A 25,546-nucleotide genomic window follows, 5' to 3' on the forward strand; every position below is an offset into this window, starting at 1 on the left:
CAGCATAGGGTATGTATTTTGACACAAATATAAAGGTAAATTTAAACCTTCTATACTTTCTAAATGTGTTTTTAGATTTGGTGTTTACAAAATTCTATTTTTCAGATGGTTGTAAGCCTGGTGTCTGAGGTGGGTAGTCTGGGTTCAAATCCTGGTTCTGTCACTTATTGGCTCAGAAACCTTAGGCAAGTTACTTAACCTCAGTAGGTCTCAAGATTTTCATCTCTACGATAGGAATGAGTATAAGGTTGTTGTGACCATGGGCAACGTATTCAGCCTCTCTGAGTCATTAGGTTCTGTTATTTGAGGAAAGGCTGTGATTCCAAGTTAAGATGTTCATTGGAGGGCTTTATCACCTCTTACTGAATTTCCCTGGTGGCCCCCTCATTTAGGGTATGTATTCCACAAACGCACATCTACAGAAAGGCAAATAGTTAAATAGGGCTAAGGGCTTTGGAACCAGAGGTTATGTGGCCCCTGAGCCTGAATCCCTAACTCTCCTGATCTTCTGTGAGAAGCCAGTATTCTCTTAATAAACTCAGGCTTTGTCTAAGTTAACCAGAGTTAGTTTCTGTTGCTTACAGCCAACAACCCTAACTGATAAGATATTTCATTCTATTTCTGGGCTGAACTCTCTCAGGGCAGTTTCTCTGCCTTAATCACCAGTATGACCAAGAACTACTGACCAAGGACCACAGTATTAACCAGGGGCAGAGCACCAGCACTTTGGCAGTGTGTTAGGGGGGTGGGGGAGAGTGTAGAGCAAATAAAGTTCTACACATCTTCCTGGCTCTAGAGACGCCACAGACTCTAGAGCAAATACAAGACTGGGAGAGGTGAAGAGCTCAAAATCTAGAATGAGGGAGATGTGGGTCAAATTCAAGCTCCACTGCTTCCAGGCAAGAGGGTGCCAGGGAATTTACTCTTTGGGTCCTCAGCTTCCTCACTGGCAAAAGGCAGATAATCATTTTTCCCACCAGACAAGGTGATTGTGAGGATTAAATGAGAAATGGTGCTCTTTGCACTCAATAAACGTGGACCAGTAGTGATGAAGGTGATGAGGGTGATGGGTATGTCTGGTTCACTGTGGTGAAACCTGCAGGGAGCCTGAGGAGCATCCTGGAAGAGAAGTTATCCCAAGGGAACAAGGATTCCAACACAGTGAGACTGGCCTCGTACAGAATTCTTAGTCACCTAAAAGAAGGCGTGGTTCTAAATATAACATGGTTTGAGGCTCTTGGGTTTATTTCCCGGCCAAGACCCTATTGGACTCTTGTCCCCAAGTCTGATGCAGAACTGGAAAATGTGAGTAAACACTGAAGATGCTTTAGGCACGGGACCTCTGTAAGACATGGGGGTACCAGCATATTGTCTGGGGCCCCTTTATCAAAGAGTATTACAGGGGGGCACCTCCACATAATACAGCACACCTTGGAGCCTTGAGAACCCAATTTCTCAGTATTCTCCTCCATAAGATGGATATCAAAATTTTAAATAAAGACAGAATCAGGAATAGCACTGCATAGCCAAGCCATGTGGGAGCCTGAGGCATCAGGAAACAACGGCTGTACTGACCCTGTCCTCATTTTAAATTTTTGATATTTTGTTCATAGTGGATTTCTTTGCATTCATTTTGATTTTTTCAATGTTCCATTAAAATATTTATCTTGATAATGGAGTTTTGGGGTACCCTTTAAATTCTGCACCCCAGGCGAGTGCCTCACTTGCCTCATCCTTCAGGGTACCCCAAAATATTCATTAAGGAGAGAGGCCACTTGATGGTGCAGAACTGGGCAGATGGAACCAAGGGGCAGAAAAAGGTGGGTTAATTCTGTCACTGTGCCCCCAACCCCCATTTGCACTCACCAATAGAGGCAGACAACGGCTTTGCTGGAAAGCATTTCAGAACAACTGATATTTTGGTAAAGTGTTGAAAAATTACCTTGTCAGTTAAATCTGCTTTTTGGTGCATGGTCAGGGCCTGGTTCCCTTTCCTGCCCTGGCCTGCTCACCCCCCAACCCACTGCCACCATACACACAACACAGGAAGTTTGTCAGCAGCTAATCTGAGCCCATCTACTACTGCTCTTTTGTCCGTAATGGCGTATCTCCACGTGGGGACACAGCAGTACATACGAAATAGGACCTGCCCTCCTGTCCAGCACACACACGCGGAGGCTGAGGCCAGCGCTAACAAAGGCTAATTGGCAGGCTCAGCAGTCAGTTTCTGATGACACAGTCGAAATCATAAAAGACAGAGATGGGAACAAAGAAAGTTTAGAGGGAATAATAAAGGAAATAGCTATACCTTGAACATTTGCCAACGAGAAGAGAGGGCAATTTGAAATAGAGGGCAGGAACAGCTCTCAGGAAAGAAGAAGGAATAAGAAACAAAGACGTGGAAATGCCTTCCTTGATAGACCATGTTAAAATAGATCAATGCACCAACCAATACATAAACCGACAGAAGCGCTGATGAAATAAATAATTTGGCATGTTATATATTCTGATCCTGCCATGTACTTGAATTCAAGGAGAGACACACATATACAAGTTAAATTTAGTAATAAGCAGAGCTCAAATTATAAAGTCAAATACTGATGCGACTTGAGGGAATGGCTACAATATCTGTTTACATACCCGCATGTGCCCTAGAGTTTTCCAGGAATATTTTTATCTCCTCATTTGTTACTTCACCCATTATTAAATTCTACAAAATGGAAAAAAATAAAACCTACAAACTTCTGGAAGGGAAGGAGAAAAAATAAAAACAAATAACTACGTTCCTTGTAGAGGTCAATGTTGTCTTAAGGGAAACTAAGCAGTTGAGCTGTGTTCTTGCAGGAAAACCAATTCAGGATTTCTGCTTAAATTAAAGTGATTAAAAATTTTAAACTGCATGAATTTAGCATTTTGGTCTGACGTGTTTTTTTTTTTATTGTATCAAACTCTGTGTATGTTTTGGGGCGGGGGGGAAGTATATACTTCTTTAGCAGGAAAATGATGGATTTTTTTACTACTTTTATTTCAGAGAATTTCCCTGTCCAAGGAAATGACCTAGTTTATGGCTTTTCTGCATTCAGGGCATGTTACCAATGTGCACACAAAGACAAAAATATACAGTAACAATGGGAAATATCTTTTGGATTATTAAAAGAAAAATTATAAGCCCAGTTTTATGTATGGAAAATGCTCCAGACTTCTTTGACCAAAATTCAATTCCATTCACATCTATCTGCCTATCTTCTGTGGGGAGGTCACAGTTCAAACCCTAGAGGAAGCTATAAGATGAAGCAGAGGTTGCAAACTGGTGGCCTGGGGGCCAAGCTGAGCTAGAGATGCAGGGGTTTTTTACCCTCCTGTTGTTGCACTGCAAAGGATATTAAATTTTACTTATTTAGCTGCCAACATTTAAAAATTAGGAGACTTCATATAAGATTTCAGTTTTGGCTTCTCTTTAAAAACCTGACAATCCCATAACATAAGGAGGTCTGCATTCCCACATGAAAACAATTCGCCTGAGTAGTGGCTGCCCCCTTAGACTGCATGAGGTCGCTCCACTTCTTCCAGTCCCCACCACTCCCTAACGTCCTTTGCATAGAAGCTGAGTCTCAGGTACCATTTATCACCATACTTATGCTATTGTTTTCCTTATAGTGAATTTAAGAAATATGACTACTATTCCTTATACCCACATCTCTATCTAAAGTGGGAAGATTAAAACAGATCAAGGAATTCATGTGCTTCAAGGAAAAAAATTTTCTCAATTTCAGCTTGCTTCATTCACTTCACTAGTAGGTCCCCATAAAAATAACAGCTAACACTTCTACAACTATGTGTCAGGCAATTTTCTAAGCCCTTTATGTATTTAAGTGCATTTCATCTGTACATCTACTCTATGAAGCAGATGTTGTTATGATCCAATTTCACAGATGAGGAAACTGAGGCTCAAAGATGTTAAGTGACTTGCTCAAGGTCCATTGCTAGGATTTGGGAGGACCCTGTGGGCATTGAATATATGATACCAGCATATAATAAGAATAAGCTAGCATGTGTTACCTGCCTAGTATGTTCCAAGCACCAGAAAACGCTCTTGAAATATAAATCGGTATAGAAAGAAGCTTATGGTGGGTTGGAAAAAAGGCTACAAATAAGATGCTTCGAAGGTTAAAAGGAGAAAACTGTTACAATGAGTGCCCATAGGAAGCTCAGAAGTAGTTTTCATTGAGGAAGTGAAAGTTGTAATGGACCTTAAAGTGTAAGAAGGCGTAAAATACATAGGGATGTGCTTGAACACAATGGTCTCTAGCTGGAGAGAACTGAAGAAATGGCATATTGTGAATGGGAAAGTACAGGACACAGCCCAGGACAAACAGGGGCAAGGCCAAGATAAAGCTGGGTCATATTTCTTCACGTTTCTTGATATTTGTTGAAGTAGCAGCAATGCATCATGCATTTTGGAGGAGACGGGGATGAACAAACCTTGACACTGCCCTCACAGTTAACACTCTGGTAAAGAAGAATAAAGTGTGTGGAAGCATCTCCAATTCAAGGGGGAAAGTGAGAAGTAGCCTAGAAGAGTGGCCCACTTATCCAACTGCCTGAGGAACGTCTTCACTTCACTGTCCTGCAGGCACTGCACCCCAACATAGGACAACAAGGACCCACATCTCCTGCCACACACACCCTTTCCAGTTCAATGAAGGGTGGCTCCCTCCCAAGGGGACAGCTCAGATAATTAGCACCATTCCTCTCTTCTCCTTCATCCTCACTCCCAACATCCCAGTCACCCAGCCCTGCCAATCCTACTTCTCAAAGGTCTCCAGAATCCATCCTCTTCTCTTCTTGCTTCTACCATTGCCTAGCCCAGGCTGCCATCTTCTCTTATCTAGACCATTCTAACAGCATTCTCATTGGATGTCTCCCTTTTCACAGTCTAGCCATTTTCCCTAAGTTTATAATATGGATTTTCATTTATTCATGGCATATTTTTCTCTGCTAGAGTCCACTTGATCTTGTGAAAAGACATATTATGAATAAGGATACAAAAACTGACAAGTTATCAATGTAGAAAATCTATTTAACACAAAAAATAGCAATTCAGATAACATAAGGCTGCTAATTATCTCTGCAGAGAGTGATATAATGGTTATGTTGCATTTCTGGAGTCTACCAGGTCTGAGTCAAAGGCCACCTCCACCACTTACTAGTAGTACGTGACCTCAAGTAGTGTGCCTCTCAGTTTCCCCTTCTATAAACTGGAGTTAATAATAATACCAGAGAGACCTTCAAGATGGCAGAGGAGTAAGACGTGGAGATCACCTTCCCCCCCACAAATACATCAGAAATACATCTACACGTGGAACACCTCCTACAGAACACCTACTGAATGCTGTCAGAAGACCTCAGACTTCCCAAAAGGCAAGAAACTCCTCACGTACCTGGGTAGGGCAAAAGAAAAAAGAATAAACAGAGACAAAAGGATAGGGATGGGACCTGCACCTCTGGGAGGGAGCCATGAAGGAGGAAAGGTTTCCACACTCTAGAAAGCCCCTTCACTGGTGGAGACAGTGGGCGGGCGAGGGGGAAGCTTCAGAGCCATGGACGAGAGCGCAGCAACAGGGGTGCGGAGGGCAAAGCGGAGAGATTCCCACACAGAGGATTAGTGCCAACCAGCGCTCACCAGCCCAAGAGGCTTGTCTGCTCACCTGCCAGGGCGGGGAGAAGGGTGGTTGGGAGCTGAAGCTTGGGCTTCAGAGGTCAGACCCCAGGGAGAGGACTGGGGTTGGCTGTGTGAACACAGGCTGAAGAGGCTAGTGCGCCACAGCTAGCCGGGAGGGACTCCGGGAAGAAGTCTGGAACTGCCTAAGAGGCAAGAGACCATTGTTTCGAGGTGCGCAGGGAGAGGGGATTCGGAGCACTGCCTACATGAGCTCCAGAGATGGCTGCGAGCCGTGACTATCAGTGTGGACACCAGAGACAGGCATGAGACGCTAAGGCTGCTGCTGCAGCCACCAAGAAGCCTGTGTGCAAGCACAGGTCACTATCCACACCCCCCTTCCGGGAGCATGTGCAGCCCGCCACTGCCTGGGTCCCGTGATTCAGGGACAACTTCCCCGGGAGAACACAGAGCACGCCGCAGGCTGTTGCAACGTCACGCCAGCCTCTGCCACCACAGGTTCACCCTGCATTCCAATTATAACTATAGTACCCCTCCCTCCCCCTGGCCTGAGTGAGGCAGAGCCCCCTAATCACTGGCTCCTTTAACCCCGTCCTGTCTGAGCAAAGAACAGATGCCCTCAGGCGACCTACACACAGAAGTGGGGCCAAATCCAAAGCTAAACCCCGGGAGCTGTGCGAACAAAGAAAAGAAAGGGAAATCTCTCCCAGCAGCCTCAGGAGCAGCGGATTAAAGCTCCACAATCAACTTGATGTACCCTGCATCCATGGAGTACCTGAATAGACAACGAATCATCCCAAAATTGAAGCGATGGACTTTGGGAGCAACTGTAGACTTGGGGTTTGTTTTCTGCATCTAATTTATTTCTGGCTTTATGTTTATCTTAGTTTAGTATTTAGAGTTTATTATCTGGGCTTCCCTGGTGGCGAAGTGGTTGAGAGTCCGCCTGCCGACACAGGGGACACGGGTTCGTGCCCTGATCCGGGAAGATCCCACGTGCTGCGGAGCGGCTGGGCCCGTGAGCCATGGCCGCTGAGCCTGCGCGTCCAGAGCCCATGCTCCGCGACGGGAGAGGCCACAACAGTGAGAGGCCCGCATACCGCAAAAAAAAAATAAATAAATAAGTTTATTATCATTGGTAGATTTGTTTATTGATTTGGTTGCTCTCTTCCTTTTTATTTTTTAATATATATATTTATTTTCCTTTTTCTCTTTTTGTGAGTGTGTATGTGTACGCTTCTTTGTGTGATATTGTCTGTGTAACTTTCCTTTACCATTTGTCCTAGGGTTCTGTCTGTCTCTTTTTTGTTTGTTGGTTGGTTGGTTGGTTTAGTATAGTTTTTAGTGCTTATTATCATTGGTGGATTTGTTTATTGGTTTGGTTGCTCTCTATTTCTTTCTATTTTTTATGACTTTTTAATTTTTTCTCTTTTTAATAATTTTTTAATTATTTTATTTTATTATATTTTTCTTTTTTTTTCTCCCTTCTGAGCCGTGTGGCTGACAGGCTCCAGCCTGTGCCTCTGAAGGGGGAGAGCCAAGTTCAGGACATTGGTCCACCAGAGACCTCCCAGCTCCATGTAATATCAAATGCCGATAACTCTCCCAGAGATCTCCATCTCAATGCTAAGACCCAGCTCCACTCAATGACCAGCAAGCTACAGTGCTGGACACCCTATGCCAAACAACTAGCAAGACAGGAACACAACCCCACCCATAAGCAGAGAGGCTGCCTAAGATCATAATAAGTTCACAGACACCCCAAAACACACCACCGGATGCAGTCATGCCCACCAGAAAGACAAGATCCAGCCTCATCCACCAGAACACAGGCCCCAGTCCCCTCCACCAGGAAACCTATACAACGCACTGAACGAAACTAGGCCACTGGGGGCAGACACGAAAAACAACAGGAACTACGAACTTGCAGCCTGAGAAACGGAGACCCCAAACCCAGTAAGTAAGCAAAATGAGAAGACAGAGAAATACACAGCAGATGAAGGAGCAAGGTAAAAACCCACCAGACCAAATCAATGAAGATGAAATAGGCAGTCTACCTGAAAAAGAATTCAGAGTAATGATAGTAAAGATGATCCAAAATCTTGGAAATAGAATGGAGAAAATACAAGAAATGTTTAACAAGGACCTAGAAGAATTAAACAGCAAATAAACAATGATGAACAACACAATAAATTAAATTAAAAATTCTCTAGAAGGAATCAATTGCAGAATAACTGAGCAGAAGAACGGATAAGTGACCTGGAAGATAAAACAGTGGAAATAACTACAGCAAAGCAGAATAAAGAAAAAAGAATGATAAGAATTGAGGACAGTCTCAGAGATCTCTAGGACAACGTTAAATGCACCAGCATATGAATTATAGGGGTCCCAGAAGAAGAAGAGAAGAAAAAAATGGACTGAGAAAATCTCTGAAGAGATTATAGTTGAAAACTCTCCTAATATGGGAAAGGAAATAGTCAATCAAGTCCAGGAGGCACAGAGATTCCCAAACAGGCTAAATCTAAGGAAGAACACACCAAGACACATATTAATCAAACTATCAACAATTAAATACAAAGAAAAAATATTAAAAGCAGCAAGGGAAATGCAACAAATATAAGGTTACAGCTGATTTTTCAGCAGAAACTCTGCAAACCCGAAGGGAGTGGCACGGCATATTTAAGCAATGAAAGAGAAAAACCTACAACCAAGATTGTTCCACCCAGCAACGATCTCATTCACATTTGAAGGAGGAATTAAAACCTTTACAGACAAGAAAAGCTAAGAGAATTCAGCACCACCAAACCAGCTTTACAACAAATGCTTTTTTACAAAGGAAATGCTTTTCCTTCTCTTGTGTTTCCTTATCTCTAGGCAGGAAACACAAGAGAAGGAAAAGACCTACAATAGCAAACCCAAAACAATGAAGAAAACGGTGATAGGAACATACATATTGATAACTAACTCAAATGTAAATGGATTAAATGCTCCAACCAAAACACACAGACTGGCTGAATGGATACAAAAACAAGACCCGTATATATGCTGTCTACAAGAGACCCACTTCAGACCTAGGGACGCATACAGACTGAAAATGAGGGGATGGAAAAAGATATTCCATGCAAATGGAAATCAAGGGACTTCCCTGGTTGGCACAGTGGTTAAGAATCACCTGCCAATGCAAGGGACACGGGTTGGAGCCCTGGTCTGGGAAGATCCCACATGCCTTGGAGCAACTAAGCCCATGCACCACAACTACTGAACCTGCACTCTAGAGCCCACAAGCCACAACTACTGAGCCCATGTGCCACAACTACTGAAGCCCGCGCACTTGGAGCCTATGCTCCGCAACAAGAGAAGCCACCACAATGAGAAGCCCGCACACCGCAACAAAGAGTAGCTCCCACTCACCCCAACTATAGAAAGCCTGCGTGCAGCAACGAAGACCCAACACAGCCAAAAATAAATAATAACTAAATAAATTTTTAAATAACAATGGAAATCAAAAGAAAGCTGGAGTAGCATTTCTCATATCAGACGAAATAGACTTTAAAATAAAGACTGTTGCAAGAGACAATGAAGGACACTACATAATGATCAAGGGATCAATCCAAGAAGAAGATATAACAATTGTAAATATTTATGCACCCAACATAGGAGCACTTCAATACATAAGGCAAATGCTAACAGCCATAAAAGGGGTAATCAACAGTAACACAATCACAGTAGGGGACTTTAACACCCCACTTTCACCAATGGACATATCATCCAAAATGAAAATAAAAAAAGGAAACACAAGCTTTAAATGACACATTAAACAAGATAGACTTAATTGATATTTATAGGACATTCCATCCAAAAACAAAAGTATACACTTCTCATGTGCTCATGGAACATTCTCCAGGATAGATCATATCTTTGGTCACAAATCAAGCCTCGGTAAACTTAAGAAAATTGAAATCATATCAAGTATCTTTTCTGACCACAATGCTACGAGACTAGATATCATTTACAGGAAAAAATCTGTAAAAAATACAAACACATGGAGGCTAAACAATACACTACTAAATAACCAAGAGATCACTGAAGAAATCAAAGAGGAAATCAAAAAATACCTAGAAACAAATGACGATGAAAACACGACGACCCAAAACCTATGGGATGCAGCAAAACGGTTCTAACAGGGAAGTTTATAGCAATACAATCCTACCACAAGAAACAAGAAACACCTCAAATAAACAAGCTAACCTTACACCTAAAGCAATTAGAGAAAGAAGAACAAAGAAACCCCAAAGTTAGCAGAAGGATATAAATCATAAAGATCAGATCAGAAATAAATGAAAAAGAAATGAAGGAAACGATAGCAAAGATCAATAAAACTTTGATCTTTGAGAAGATAAACAAAATTGATAAACCATTAGCCAGACTCATCAAGAAGAAAAGGGAGAAGACTCAAATCAATAGAATTAGAAATGAAAAAGAAATAAAAACTGACACTGCAGAAAAATAAAAGATCATGAGAGACTACTACAAGCAACTATATGCCAATAAAATGGACAACCTGAAAGAAATGGACAAATTCTTACAAAAGCACAACCTTCCGAGACTGAACCAGGAAAAAATAGAAAATATAAACAGACCAATCACAAGCACTTAAATTGGAACTGTGATTAAACATCTTCCAACAGGGCTTCCCTGGTGGCGCAGTGGTTGGGAGTCCACCTGCCGATGCAGGGGACATGGGTTCGTGCCCCGGTCCAGGAAGATCCCACATGCCGCGGAGTGGCTGGGCCCGTGAGCCATGGCCGCTGAGCCTGCACGCCGCAAGGGGAGAGGCCACAACAGTGAGAGGCCCGTGTACTGCCAAAAAAAAAAAAAAAAAAAATCTTCCAACAACAAAAAAAGCCCAGGACCAGATCGCTTCACAGGTGAATTCTATCAAACATTTAGAGAAGAGCTAACATCTATCCTTCTCAAACTCTTCCAAAATATAGCAGAGGGAGGAACACTCCCAAACTCATTCTACAAGGCCACCATCACCCTGATACCAAAACCAGACAAAGATGTCACAAAGAAAGAAAATTACAGGCCAATATCACTGATGAATATAGATGCAAAAATCCTCAACAAAATACTAGCAAACAGAATCCAACAGCACATTAAAAGGATCATACACCATGATCAAGTGGAGTTTATCCCAGGAATGCAAGGATTCTTCAATATACACAAATCAATCAATGTGATACACCATATTAACAAACTGAAGGAGAAAAACCATATGATCATCTCAATAGATGCAGAAAAATCTTTCGACAAAATTCAAAACCCATTTATGATAAAAACCCTCCAGAAAGTAGGCATAGAGGGAACTTACCTCAACAAAATAAAGGCAATATATGACAAACCCAGGGCCAACATTATTCTCAATGGTGAAAATTGAAACCATTTCCTCTAAATCAGGAACAAGACATGGTTCTCCCCTCTCACCACTATTATTCAACATAGTTTTGGAAGTTTTAGCCACAGCAATCAGAGAAGAAAAAGAAATAAAAGGAATCCAAATCAGAAGAGTAAAGTTGTCACTGTTTGCAGATGACATGATACTATACATAGAGAATCCTAAAGATGTTACCAGAAAACTACTAGAGCTAATCAATGAATCTGGTAAAGTAGCAGGGTACAAAATTAATGCACAGAAATCTCTTGCATTGCTATACAATAATGATGAAAAATCTGAAAGAGAAATTAAGGAAACATTCACATTTACTTGCAACAAAAAGAATAAAATACCTAGGAATAAACCTACCTAAGGAGATAAAAGACCTGTATGCAGAAAACTATAAGACACTGATGAAAGAAATTAAAGATGATACAAACAGATGGAGATATATACCATGTTCTTGGATTGGAAGAATCAACATTGTGAAAATGACTATCCTACCCAAAGCAATCTACAGATTCAATGGAATCCCTATCAAACTACCAATGGCATTTTTCACAGAATCAGAACAAAAAATTTCACAATTTGTACGGAAACGCAAAAGACCCCGAATAGCCAAATCAATCTTGAGAAAGAAAAACGGAGCTGGAGGAATCACGCTCCTGGACTTCAGACTATACTACAAAGCTACAGCAATCAAGACAGTATGGTACTCGCACAAAAACTGAAATATAGATCAAGGAACAGGACAGAAAGCCCAGAGATAAACCCACGCACCTATGGTCACCTTATTTTTGATAAAGGAAGCAAAAATATACAATGGAGAAAAGACAGTCTCTTCAATAAGTGGTGCTGGGAAAACTGGACAGGTACATGTAAAAGAATGAAATTAGAACACTCCCTAACACCATATACAAAAATAAACTCAAAATGGATTAAAGACCTCAATGTAAGGCCAGACACTATAAAACTCTTAGAGGAAAACATAGGCAGAACACTCTATGACATAAATCACAACAAGATCTTTTTTGACCAACCTCCTAGAGAAGTGGAAATAAAAACAAAAATAAACAAATGGGACCTAATGAAACTTAAAAGCTTTTGCACAGCAAAGGAAAACAAATAAGATGAAAAGACAACCCTCAGGATGGGAGAAAATATCTACAATGAAGCAACTGACAAAGGATTAATCTCCAAAATTTACAAGCAGCTTATGCAGCTCAATATCAAGAAAAACAACCAATCCAAAAATGGGCAGAAGACCTAAATAGACATTTCTCCAAAGAAGGTATACAGATTGCCAACAAATATATGAAAGGATGTTCAACATCACTAATCATTAGAGAAGTGCAAATCAAAACTACAATGAGGTATCACCTCACACCAGTCAGAATGGCCATCATCAAAAAATCTACAAACAATAAATGCTGGCAAGTGTGTGAAGAAAAGGGAACCCTTTTGCCCTGTTGGTAGGAATGTAAATTGATACAGCCACTATGGAGAACAGTATGGAGGTTCCTTAAAAAGCTAAAAATAGAACTACCATACGGTTCAGCAATCCCACTACTGGGCATATACTCTGAGAAAACCATAATTCAAAAAGAGTCATGTACCACAATGTTCACTGCAGCTCTATTTACAATAGCCAGGACATGGAAGCAACCTAAGTGTCCACTGACAGATGAATGGATAAAGAAGATGTGGCACATATATACAATGGAATATTACTCAGCCATAAAAAGAAATGAAATTGAGTTATTTGTAGTGAGGTGGATGGACCCAGAGTCTGTCTTACAGAGTGAAGTAAGTCAGAAAGGGAAAACCAAATACCATATGCTATCACATATATATGGAATCTCAAAAAAAAAAAAAAAAAAAGTTTCTCAAGAACCTAGGGGCCAGGCAGGAATAAAGACGCAGACGTAGAGAATGGACTTGAGGACATGGGGAGGGGGAAGGGCAAGCTGGGATGAAGTGAGAGAGTGGCATGGACATATATACACTACCAAATGTAAAATAGATAGCTAGTGGGAAGCAGCCGCATAGCACAGGGAGATCAGCTCGGTGCTTTGTGACCACCTCAAGGGGTGGGATAGGGAAGGTGGGAGGGAGATGCAAGAGGGAGGGGATATGGGTATATATGTATATGTATAGCTGATTCACTTTGTTATAAAGCAGAAACTAACACACCATTGTAAAGCAGTTATACTCCAACAAAGATGTTAAAAATAAATAAATAATAATAATAATATCAAACTTCCAGGTCGTTGTAAGGACTGAATTAAGTAGTCATAGTGCTAAGGGCTTTGCACATACTAAGTGCTCAAAATTGTATTGTCTTTATTATAAAGGTTATTTTTTTATTAGGTAATCCAAAATGTTGATTGTTTAATAAACCAGGTGAGCTGCATCGCTGCTCCCTTCCGGCATATAATCAAGAATTCCAGCATACCTGCAAATCCTCAGGGCCTTGAGTACTCTGAAGCTAACCAGTGTGTGTTGCCTCAATTAAGAGCAGAGAAATGGTTTCTTCTCTGTGCTGTGATTTTAAGTAATATCAGTGTTTCATAAAACTTATTAGTATAAGTCTAGGTGAAACAAAAATAAGATAGCACACTGGGAAATTAATTTTAAACAAATTACATGTGAAATGTGAGGATTCATAATATTGTTTCTAAAGCAGTCTCATCTTAATATCATATATTTTGCTTTATGAAACTCCTAGTTTTAGATTAATCATATTTTTTATTTACTACTTCATATAATAATTGGCTTATCTGTGATATTAATATGAATTTTTTTAGTTTGCTTCTTCAAGAAAGCATTCAGCTTGATGTTTATAATATGTTGATTTTAATATGCAATTGATATGTTTATATACAGATTAAATTAGATTGCATTTATACTAAACAAGAAAACCAAAATGTAGAGAGGTGCTGAGACCTGAGTAAATCTCATGAAAGTATGAGAATCCATGATGGAATTTTAAGCTCATCACCTTCTTATAGCATAGCAGTAGATCAAAATTTACCCTGTTTACTTTCATGATGCTCTACATATTTTTAGAATGATGAAGAGGTATTTGACTCTGGGTTTCTCCCATAGCAGTGGTACTCAATGAGGGAAAGGGGAAGGATTTTGACCCCCAGAGGACGTTGGGCAACATCTGGAGATATTCTGGGTTGTCACCACTGGTGAGGGGTCAGGGAGGGAGGAGCTACTGGCATCTAATTGGTAGGGGCCAGGATGCTGTTAAACATACTACAATGCACAGAACAGCCTCCAAAACAAAGAATTATCCCTCCCAAAATTTCAAAAGTTCTGAGATTGCAAACTCAACCCTTACTACACAAAAGTTAAATTGCTGTCTGTTTACAAGCTAATGATTTCTATATATTTATATATATTTACTCATTTATTCAACAGATATTCATTGAATTCCTATGGTGTGTCAGAGACTCTTCTAGGAAAAGTATTCACAGAGTTTACATTGATAGATTGAGATAGATAGAAGATAGACGGACAGACAGGCAGACCGATAGATCGATAATAGACATGATACAATTTAGTAGGTAAGTGCTATGAAGAAATATAAAGTAAGTTAAGAGATGAGGACTTTCCGAAACACCTTTCTGAAGTGATGACATTTGAAAGAGACCTATCTGAACTGGAGAAGGGACTCATGCAAATACCTGGGGCCACAAATGTAGGCAAATGCAGACTGAAGTGGAGATGTGCTTGGCATGACGAAGAAGGAGCAAGGAGGCCACTGCATTGCAGGGAAGTGAACAAGAGGAAGAAAGGAAGAAAATTAGGGCAGAGATAGCGAGGGGTGGAATCAGGTAGGGCCATGAGAGCCCTAATAGGACTTTGGATATTATTTTAAGTGTGACATCTTAATAGGGGTGTGTGTGTGTGTGTCTATACATATATATATATAAAAAAAACCATTTTTTCTGGTTCCAAAAGTAATACATACTTATTGTTTTTAAAAATATTGTATTTCAGATATAATACTTGAAAATACACCAAAACACTGATATTCACAGTTTGGTGTATATTCCTCCAAATTTTTTTCCATGAGTATACTAACACTGCCATATGTACTCTGCTTATTTATTCATTCACTTTTTTACAAGTGAATATACATATACATATCCTTTTTGGCATGCTTCTTTTTTCCCACTTACTTCTAAAACCCAAATGGTCTTGCTTTGTTTTTACTTTTTCAACAACTCTCTGAAGAGGAGCAGAGAAGGGAGGAGGAAATATTTAAATAAGTTTTGTTTCCGTTCCTTACCTTTCCACATCCAGCAGAAAAGTAATCAAGGGAAAAAATAGACATGAAAATCAGACCAATGAACAGCACAACTATTGGGCTTTACAACAGCAGATTTCTCTATTTGTCAAGTGCCTGCTTTGTTTCTGTAAATTTCTCCATAGATATCTTACGTGTCTTTTGTTAGTTTTTTCCTATAGGTGTCACTGTCTTTCTTGAACACCTCACTTACCTGTTTACAACATTCCAAAGGGTCCTCAGGGGCTGCTGGGTAAATGGCAAGCCCCTTCGCTTGACAAACCAAGTGCTTCTTCATGAAGGATCTTCCATTTTCACACACGTGTTATGTACTTTCAGACACCTTCCCTTTGGGGCCCTATCCTTTCTGTCAAGAACATCCTTTTTCTTTACTTTACCTCAGAGACAAACTTATCCTTCAGTACCAGCAAAAAATAACACCTCTTAGAAAAACCTTTAATGACCCTTTAATCAAGGTCTGTGGCAGGAGTAGGTCTTTAACTATTGTTCTGTGTTATTTCAGCCTCACTCCCTCCCCCACTGTTCTCACTGGCATTCCGAGGAACATTTTCTCCCAAACCAAAAACAGACTCAAAGAAGCCACAAGACTAATTCTGAGACAGAAAAATTTAGATGCATGTTTCCAGGGGGAATTTTTGTCTCCCAATAAATAGGGCTCAGACTTGGATAGTAGGAAAGGGGGGCAGGGGGCAGACAAGTGGCTCAGACTGGGGAAGGAGTAAACACCTTGGAATCCGGAAGCTGCAAGAGAGAATTCATTACCGATGGCATTTTGTCTCCAGGACCTCATAACAGAATATGAGACCTAGTGCCAACACATCCCCATGTAGACAGTTCAATGCCATAATCCAAGGTACCTGTAAACCCTCTGAGCAAAGAGTTGGGGGATCTGGATATCTTGAGTAGGGAGAGCATCATCAAGGGAAATCCTTGTCCCCTAAGCAAGAATTAATGGAAAAACAGAAAGGTTCTTATGCAAGTTCTCAGCAGTGGGAGAAGAATCTCCAAAGAACCCAGGACAATGAGAGGGAAAAGAGTCAGCTTACACATCTGCTAGTGCCAGACTGTGGAGGCATTTCACAGCATTATCAGGAACGTGGACACTTCCCTGCTCACCCAGCCTCAACTCCATCCCCATTCTCTGAACAAGAAGGTCAGAAACCCCTTTGAACTGTCTTGTATCTACAGAGTAAAGGAAGAAAGAAGGTGACCACGTCCCTATTTAATGGATGTAGGCTTTCCTGAAGAGCATGTCTAAGGGAAGGAGATTTCAATTTAAGTCACGTTCAGAAATTGGCTTCTTATATGGTGCAAGACATTCTAATTTCTGAACTAAACCTATGTTTAGTAACAGAGCAACTGTAGAAATTTCTATTAAAATGAGTGATCAAAATAAAAATCATCTAAGGGCAGAGGAAAACCCCTCCCAGTTCAATAAAGTTTTAAGTGATAGTGGGAGATAAAATAAAATTGCTTTATGTTTACACCCCATTATTCCTAACTTGTTTAATGTTCTACTATATACATAAAGCCAATGCTTAGCATAATGTCTTACACATGGTAAATTCTCAATAAATGTCCTTGAAAGAAGGAAGACATCCTTGAAAATTACCATTTCAAGATAAAAGAGAAGAGAGAGCACAAGAGGACGAAATCCACATAGGTAATTTCTAGCCCACTTAAATTTAAACTGACATTAAAATTATCATTCCATTTATTCCTGAGCACTTGAAAATTTCTCCTCTGCACCCATTCCTGTTATTAGTCAGTGAACAAATGAGGTTGATAAGAACCCAGAGTTCCAAGGAAGGAGGGGCTTAGGAAATGTATCTTCTCCTTGAGGAAAAGCAGTATGGTACTACCCCAGAACTCCAAAAGTTCAAGTTTTCAACTAGTTATTCTATCAAAACATAAGCCTCCATAAAATAAGAACTCTGTCTATACACATTTCCAAAAACGGCCAAACTATTTCTCGAAACACTTATTCAAATAGTATCTCTGCCTGCCAATGGGGATTTCCTCTCTTCACTTCTCTTTTATTTTTCTTTCATGTTTATTAAGATATAATTGACATACAGCACTGTATAAGTTTAGGGTATAGAGCATAATGACTGACTTAGAATCATAAAATGATGACCGCAGTAAGTTTAGTGAGCACCCATCATCTCATATAGATACAAGATTAAAGAAATAGAAAAAAATTTTTTTCCTTATGATGAGAACTCGTGGATTTACTCTCTTTCATATATAACACACAGCAGTTAATTATATTTATCATGTTGTACATCCCTGGTACTTATTTATCTTACAACTGGAAGTTTGTACATTTTGACTGCTTTCATCCAATTCCCCCTCCCCACACTCCTACTCCTGGTAACCACAAATCTGATCTCTTTTTCTATGAGTTTGTTTGTTTTTGAAGTATAACTGACCAACAACACTATGTTGGTTCCAGTTACACAACATGGCCATTCGATACTGCTATACATTTCAAAATGATCTCCAAGATAAGTCCAGCTACAATATGTCACCATACAAGGATATTATATAGTTACTGCCTGTATTCCCCTCACCATCTTCATTTCTTCTTGAGGGCAGTTAGGATTTGGCCTCTAAGAACTAGGAAATAAGGGACATGTCAGACGGAGATAATAATTGTGCAGAGAGATGTGGAAGCAAGGAGATATTGGAGACGTTACCTGGTTTTGTTATGACCCTCTGGAGTCAGTCCCCAACAAGAGACCTCCTGCCCAGTGTCACTCAGGACAACAGAATGAGACAGAGCTCAGTTCAGAAGCAAAGGAAAGCTTCACTGTTTGAGGCAAAAAGCTCGGGAGCGCACGCTGCCCCACAGGCAGTGCGCAGGCCTGCTTTATAGGGTCTTGTCAGCGGGGAGGGGAGAAGGCGGAATTCTCGCGGCGCTAGCAGCGGGGAAGGGAGAGGGCGGAATTCTCGCGGGGCTAGCAGTCGCTCTGCTGCTCACGGCTCCAGATCACAGTGCCGGGTGCAGTGTCTCTGCGCACGGCCTGCCGCTGCCATCTTGGATTGAGTGTCGAGTGCAGCGCTTGTGTACACGGCGCCGCAGCTGAGGTGCCGGTGCCGATGTTTTCCATCAGGAACTCTGGTCTGAAGCGCCGGGTGCGAGGCCTCTGCACGTAGCAGCCTGTGAGCCAGTGAAACCAGATGAAGCACACAGGAAAAAAAGGTTAGGCTTTATTTTATTACCCAGATTCTATTTTTATTTCCTGGGAATTGTTCCTGGGCTTTGCCGGTGACAGTTTGGTTCAGCAGGAACATAGGTTCTGTGGAACAGGAGTGTAAGGAACGGCACCAAGAAACGGAGGAGAGCTTAAACAAGCATTATTTGGGTATGCTCCCGGGCGAGGTTCACTGGGCCGAGAGAAAGGGGCCAGAGAAGTCGCGTCTGGGCGAGGGTTTGGGAAGAATTTATAGGGGAAGAAGGGAAAGGGGTGTGGTGAATCCGGGAAGGCGCAGGGTATTCCTTATTTGGTGGTCTTTTCGGGTATCGTGGCAATATCTGGTGCCGGTCGCATCAGTCTTGGGACCGTTAGTCCCGCCCCTCGAAAGGCGGGAAGGCTGGGGCGGGTGGAAAGTCTCCAGGTCAGTTTCTGGAACTGGGCGGTCCGGAAAGTTTCGGTCTGATGCAACCTGTGAGGCTGATTGCGTTCCCCTGCCTCGGGCCAGTTGGCCTTACAAGGAGGAGGAATAAATGTCAGGGCATGAGATCAAAATAGTAGACCAGGACTTCGCTTGTGGCGTAGTGGTTGAGAACCTGCCTGCTAATGCAGAGGACACGGGTTCAAGCCCTGGTCTGGGAGGATCCCACATGCCGCGGAGCAACTAGACCCGTGAGCCATGGCCGCTGAGCCTGCGCGTCCGGAGCCAGTGCTCCGCAACGGGAGAGGCCACAGCAGTGAGAGGCCCACGCACCGCGATGAAGAGTGGCCCCAACTTCCCGCAACTGGAGAAAGCCCTCGCACAGAAACGAAGACCCAACACAGCCAACAATTAATTAATTAATAAACTCCTACCCCCAACATCTTCAAAAAAAGAAAAAAAAAAGATAGCAGAAAATTTCGAATTAGTCATGAACATGAATTAAAAAAAAAACATAGTAGACCAAAACTATGCCAGGCATTTGGAAATCTATTCTGCCAGAGGTCCCAACACTCATGCTGTTAAGATGCTACCCTTTGGAAAAGGAGCGTTTTCTCCCAGCATTGTCCCCCTCTCTTCCTCACTTTTTTTTTTTTTTTTTCGGTACGTGGGCCTCTCACTGTTGTGGCCTCTCCTGTTGCGGAGCACAGGCTCCAGACGCACAGGCTCAACGGCCATGGCTCACGGGCCCAGCCGCTCCGCGGCATGTGGGGTCTTCCCGGACCAGGGCACGAATCCGTGTCCCCTGCATCGGCAGGCAGACTCTCAACCACTGTGCCACCGGGGAAGCCCTCTTCCTCACTTTTTATCAGGTTTTCAGATGTGCATTCAATAGTTCGGGGCAGAACTCAAGATGTTCTCAAGGTTTTTTGGCTCTCTTTTCCCAAAATCCTGCAATTAACAAACGTGACTTTTAAAAGACAGAGAGAGGAGGTTTGCAAACAAACCCAAAGCATATTGGACAAAATATGTAGGAAAAGGGGTTTCCCCAGAATAGAAGGAGAATCCTTCCAGGCTGGAGAAGATGAATTTAAGCAAAAGAGAGAAGGAAGGTGGTCCATGGGCTCAGAAAGGTGGGAGGCCTGTACCTCACTTCTTGTAGCCCACTAAAGAGGCAGCAAGTCCCAAAATGCGAATGATCACACAGCAAGTCTAGGCAGATGGGGCCGTAAGCATTTCCCCCAAAGTCCCTTCATCCCAAACATGGCAGAGTGTTAGCAGGAAGCTGCTGGGTTTGTCAGGCAAATTGGGCAGTGGACTTGCCTATGTGGTTTAAAGCCAGTAGATCAAGGGACTCATCTCTGATGCCTGGACACAGTGCAAGGTCCCCAAACTGTGGCACAAATCAGGAAGGATCAGGACTCATGGCTGCAAGCAACAAAAGCTCATTCTGATTAATTTCAGCGGAAAAAAAAAAGTTTTAAAGTATTCTCTGTAGCTCACAGAATCTCCCAGAAGCTCTGAAGAACGAGAAGCTCTGGAGACTTTGCAGTCATAACAGTGCCTAAAACTGAGCTGTGAGGCTGGTCCCATGGTGATGCCCCCTATGGCCAGCATTGGGCACAGACCCTGTAGTTTAAACTGTGCTGGACATTGGACACTGATGTCAGAACAGCTTCTACCTCTGCCTGGACGTGACCATTGCTATTGCTACAGCCTACTGCCAGAATGGATCCTGTGCAATCTCTGCTTTTCCTGTTCTCAACAGAATCTGGAACTTCCAAGGAGACTGGGAAAGCACCTTTCCATCATCAGAAGTGGGAGGTGAGCTCAGCTTTGTACACATGAGGGCTCCTCAGACTTGAGGAGGGAATTCAGATGCTCAGCAACCACAAACAAGGACACATGTCCCTGACAGAAGGGAATCTCCAAGAAGAACTTAGTCAGCAGAGTGGGAGCTCCCAGTCAACAAGTAGGTTGAAATCTAGAGACTACAGTTCCATTGTGCATTTCACTTTGCAAACTAAAATTGATACTCACTCCACCATGGTGGTGTGAGATTTCCAAAGCCCAAGTCCATGAGCTACAGGTTTTGTGTTGGTTACAACCAGTCTAGTACAGGAGCAAGAGCCCAGACTCTCTCAATTTCTGACAGGAGATTTTCTTATTGTTTACAGCATTAATTAAGCACCCTATGCATTAATTTCTTCTGTTGCAAAATGGGAATAATAACAGTACCTACCGCATAGTGCGATGGTCAGGTTTAATGAGCTATATGGAGGATTCCATTACACGCCCCAATTCTTTTTAATCCCTGTGTGTACACCCTTTGCCAGATCACTTTACAGTGTTTCTCGATAAAGAGGAAGACTCCCTTATACCTGGGTTGACCTTGTGACTTGCTTTGGCCGATAGAATGCGACGGAAATGATGATGTGGCAGTTTGAGTCTAGGCCTCAAGAGTCTTGTGTATCCTGCTTGGCCTTCTGCCACTATCATGAGAACGTGCCCAGGCCAGCCTGCCAGAGGATGCAAGATGTGGAGCAGAGACAAGTCATCCGTCACCCAGTGGCCCCAGCTGACACCCACATATGTGAGCAATCCAGACAAAGGCCACTTAGCTGGCCGCCCTCAAGCAAGAGTAACAAATGCTTATGTGTATGTCGCTGAGCTTTTGCAGCAATACCTTAATGATACAGAATGGTTAAAAGAAAAAAAGAATGTTTAGCAAACAAAAAAACCAAGCACATAGTAAGAACTCTATAAATTTAACAAGCATATCAAAAAGAAGGCCTCCTATTAATGCTATCAGCTGTGTAATTTGACAGAGCGGGGGCTGATAGTCCATATAAAATCATCAACGAGATTTTTCAGCCAAGGGCACTTTCCAAGGCATAGATATTCTTAATGTCACAGGTAGAAAATGTCGACCCTCTCCCTAAAACACGGATCTGAGTGAAGGTTAAAAAATAAAGAACTTGCAGACCCCAGCTATCTAGATTTGATGTCTGCTAGAAGTGTATTTGGCCTTGCTGACTCAACACATAAGTTACATGGGATAAAATAGACAATTGAAGCTCAAAATCCTATTTAAGCCCCAGATCAATGGTTTAACTCCTATGTCAGGACAGGTAGACACCGCTATGTGATGGAAATGTTGTTTGGGAAAAAATGAGTTTTAGGTTTTGGTGGTTAAAAACCAAGACAACCACATCTGTTTTTACTGGTTTAATGTCAAACCAACACTTCAAAAGGTAAATTCCAGATACATGTGAGTAGATTGTGGTGCAAGCAGATTGTTTTTATTCTCTATTATTGCATGTTTCATCTTACCCCAGTCGCTTCCCTTACAAACTTGTCATCTCCCAAAAAATCACTGTAGGAATCACAAAATAGTTTTACTTTGCAAATCTACCGAGATTATCAAAAATCTGTTCCTTGTGCTTTATTGCACAATGAAGTCGAAAATTCAGGAAATAGAGCTCAGTGGGCCTACTTTTTTCTCCTGACTCCAGTGATTATCATAATTTGATTTTATAGTTTTCTGTCCTAAGCTACCAGCTAGGGAGTAATCTTTACTGAGTCATGAACTTTCCCATCATTAAATGTCTGCACCTATTTTCAACGTATCAGAAGTGTCCAATGACTACATTTTATCTGCCTTGAATAAAGTCGAGTTGGGACACAGGGGAGCATACATATAATAAAGTTTCCTTTATACATTAGCAAAGTCCTTGTGGTTTGGCGTTCCAGCTTTGTCTTTGACTACTTTTTCAGGAGCGTAAAGATCGTATAACACATCTTCCGTAGAGACCAGGACATATGTTTACAAGGACAGAAATCTGAGTAATTTCCCACCAGTCCGAAGAGAATATTAAACTCTTCTGTCATTCTGTAGTATATTATTTATGGTCCCTCTTTTGTTGGCTTTTTTTTTTTCATTTGTAAGTTCAACTCCATGTCCTGATAGAAGGTGATAAAATGCTCCATATGTTAAAAAATCTTATCACTAAATCAGGAACAATACTATAAATTTTGGCCTTTGAAATCAAACTGACTGGTGAGGATCATTTTGCTCCTGAAATATTACAGTAGTGATCAATTTGCTGTAAAACTAAGCAGTTTAGCTCAGCAGTCTATAGTTGGAAAGCAAGTTGTTCAAGAGGAAAGTTTATACTCAGCCCAAGGGATAAATTAAATTTTATGGGGAAAATATGCATTATTACGTGCTTATCTGTTTAACATATTATTCTTTTCCACATCAGTATAATAAATATTTTTAATCGTATATTTTATCTCACATATATATAGTGATGTGGTAATTTTATTCCTCCTGTATTGGCCCAAACATGTTCAATTAATCACAGAATAGAGAAGAGCTTTCAAATCTTTTTTTAAAATTCTGATGCGCTTAGCAAATGTGCATTCCCAGTGAGATGGAGTTGCTTTGCCGTAGGAGAATAGTTCAAATTCTATTTCCTTGAAGGGCGAGCATCAACTGATCTATTTTATCCTTTTTCCCAATTTAAAACCCCTTCTCCTTGCGTAGCGGCTCTCAGCCAAAAATGCTTTGACCTTACTTGATTCCATTCATAAGGAGTGATTTCACTTTGAAGATTTTTGCCTCAGAGTACATGTTGGTTGTAAGAAATCAAAATTAGAGAATATGAATTCAGGGCCTGTGCATATAGAAGTAGTAAATCATGAGAGCTAACATTAGTTGAGCCTCAGTACTTGTCAGGCTGACTTACCTTATTCCATGTCATTCTCACAAAAATTCTATGGGGTAGGTATGTTGCTATGTCCATTTCAGAGATAAGGAAACTGGGCTTCAAGACTCAGGCTAAGAAGTGCCTGGAGCAGAAGGCGAGAACCACTTAGGAAGCCATTGCTATAACCCCCAAGAGAGAAAATAGCAGCCTGAAACAAGATGGCAGCCATGGAGGTGAAGACAAATAGGTGAATTCAAGGAATATTTGGAAGATGGAATCAACAAGATGTGATGGTTTGGTGGCTGGTGCCATTCCCAGAGAAATACATTTTCGAATGTTTGCCAGCAAGCTCTATCTATGCGTGTACAAGAATAACTTAATACAGAAAAACCCAGGCATGTTTCTACGTTTTCTCTTCATCCCATCTATCTTGCATGTAAATGAGTATACAAGGACATGTTACCTCAAACTTCAAAGGGTAGAAAAAAGGTTGAGTCTGAAGCTTATTCTAAAAGCATAAACAGTTCAGTGCATCATAGTGACTCCCAGTGGGGAGGGGGTGATTCTGCATGGTGTTTCTACATGTCTTGTGACAGGTTTTGTCCCAGACTGTCTTCTCAAGGATGTTTGTTTGTATAGCATATATCCTTGAAAAATAGAAATTGTGTCTTCCTCCAGAGCAGAAAGCAGATTTGTTTGCTGAACGAGAGAATAAAGGTAATGCCCCCCTCTAAGGCAAAGGTTGAGCAGATATGCCAGTAGCCCCTTTATAATGATATTGGAAGTTTCTTAAACATGGGGGTCCTCAGCTATAGTATAAACCTGCTGCATGTGCAAAATCTACCTAGGCCACTCCACAGTGCTCACATGGGACTTGCAGGCAAGGGGAACAGATACAAATAGGAAGCTCATGCCTTCTGCTGTGCTATGGAGTATCAAAATCTTTTTTCTCTGACCCAAGTCTTATGTCTTCCGCCAGCATCCATGAAACTGTGGCAGGCTCACTTGTCAGCTGGAAAGCAAAGTGAAATCTTATACCCTCCACAGATCTTGACAGTGACATTGCCCATTATCTAGTGATTTTTTTAAATTAATTTATTTTTAAAATTTACTAAATTAACCAGTATTATTCCATCCTCTCCAAAGGACCTAGAACAGCCTATTAATTTACATTGCTCAGGTTCCACCCTTTTGGATTTCTGCTTCCTTTCTTCATTTTTCATTTGGTAAAATTACATGGCACATCAGTATTATCACAACCCCAAAGTATGAGTTATCACAACTATCTATACTTGTAAATGTCTTAACAGCATTCTAAATAGACTGTTTCATATAAACAAACTAGCGTAAGCACTCCATCCATCAATAAATGTTTACTGAGAGCCTTCTATGTGCCAGACACCGCACATGTCATAGTGAAAAAGACAGGCACGATCCCTGCCCTGGGAGAGCCTCAAGTCTAAATAGAAATGCAGATAATTGATCAAGCAATTACAATGAAAGGGATTAAGCATCATGTTGGACAGATGGTAGCTGCCATCCAGGGGAGCTAACCTGTAAGCTGATATTTGACACCACTCATGCATAGCGGGGTCAGCCAGGAAAAGGTGAAGAGGGTTGTGGAAAAGTGACTCAGCTTTTGGAAACAGTTTATGCAAAGTCTGTAGGAAAGCAAGGACACAGTGCGTTTATAAAGTAAGAATGGGACGAGGAAAGAGATGAGGGAAAAGGTAGGCAAAAAACAGACAAGGGAGCTTTGTAATCATGAATAAGGATTC

General features: G+C 41.4%; 1 long non-coding RNA gene across 2 annotated transcripts in view; it reads left to right on the forward strand.

Moving 5' to 3' along the window:
* The first annotated feature begins 18,609 nt into the window (after positions 1 to 18,609).
* The window catches only part of LOC125961414 (uncharacterized), a 57,374-nt gene continuing 50,437 nt past the window's right edge, over positions 18,610 to 25,546 (forward strand). For both annotated transcript variants that reach the window (XR_007472122.1, XR_007472121.1), the window contains exon 1: positions 18,610 to 18,643. This is a non-coding gene — a long non-coding RNA (uncharacterized LOC125961414). The remainder of the gene's footprint in view (positions 18,644 to 25,546) is intronic.

This window comes from Orcinus orca, chromosome 16, assembly GCF_937001465.1.
Source record: "Orcinus orca chromosome 16, mOrcOrc1.1, whole genome shotgun sequence".
NCBI classification, from domain to species: Eukaryota; Metazoa; Chordata; class Mammalia; order Artiodactyla; family Delphinidae; genus Orcinus; species Orcinus orca.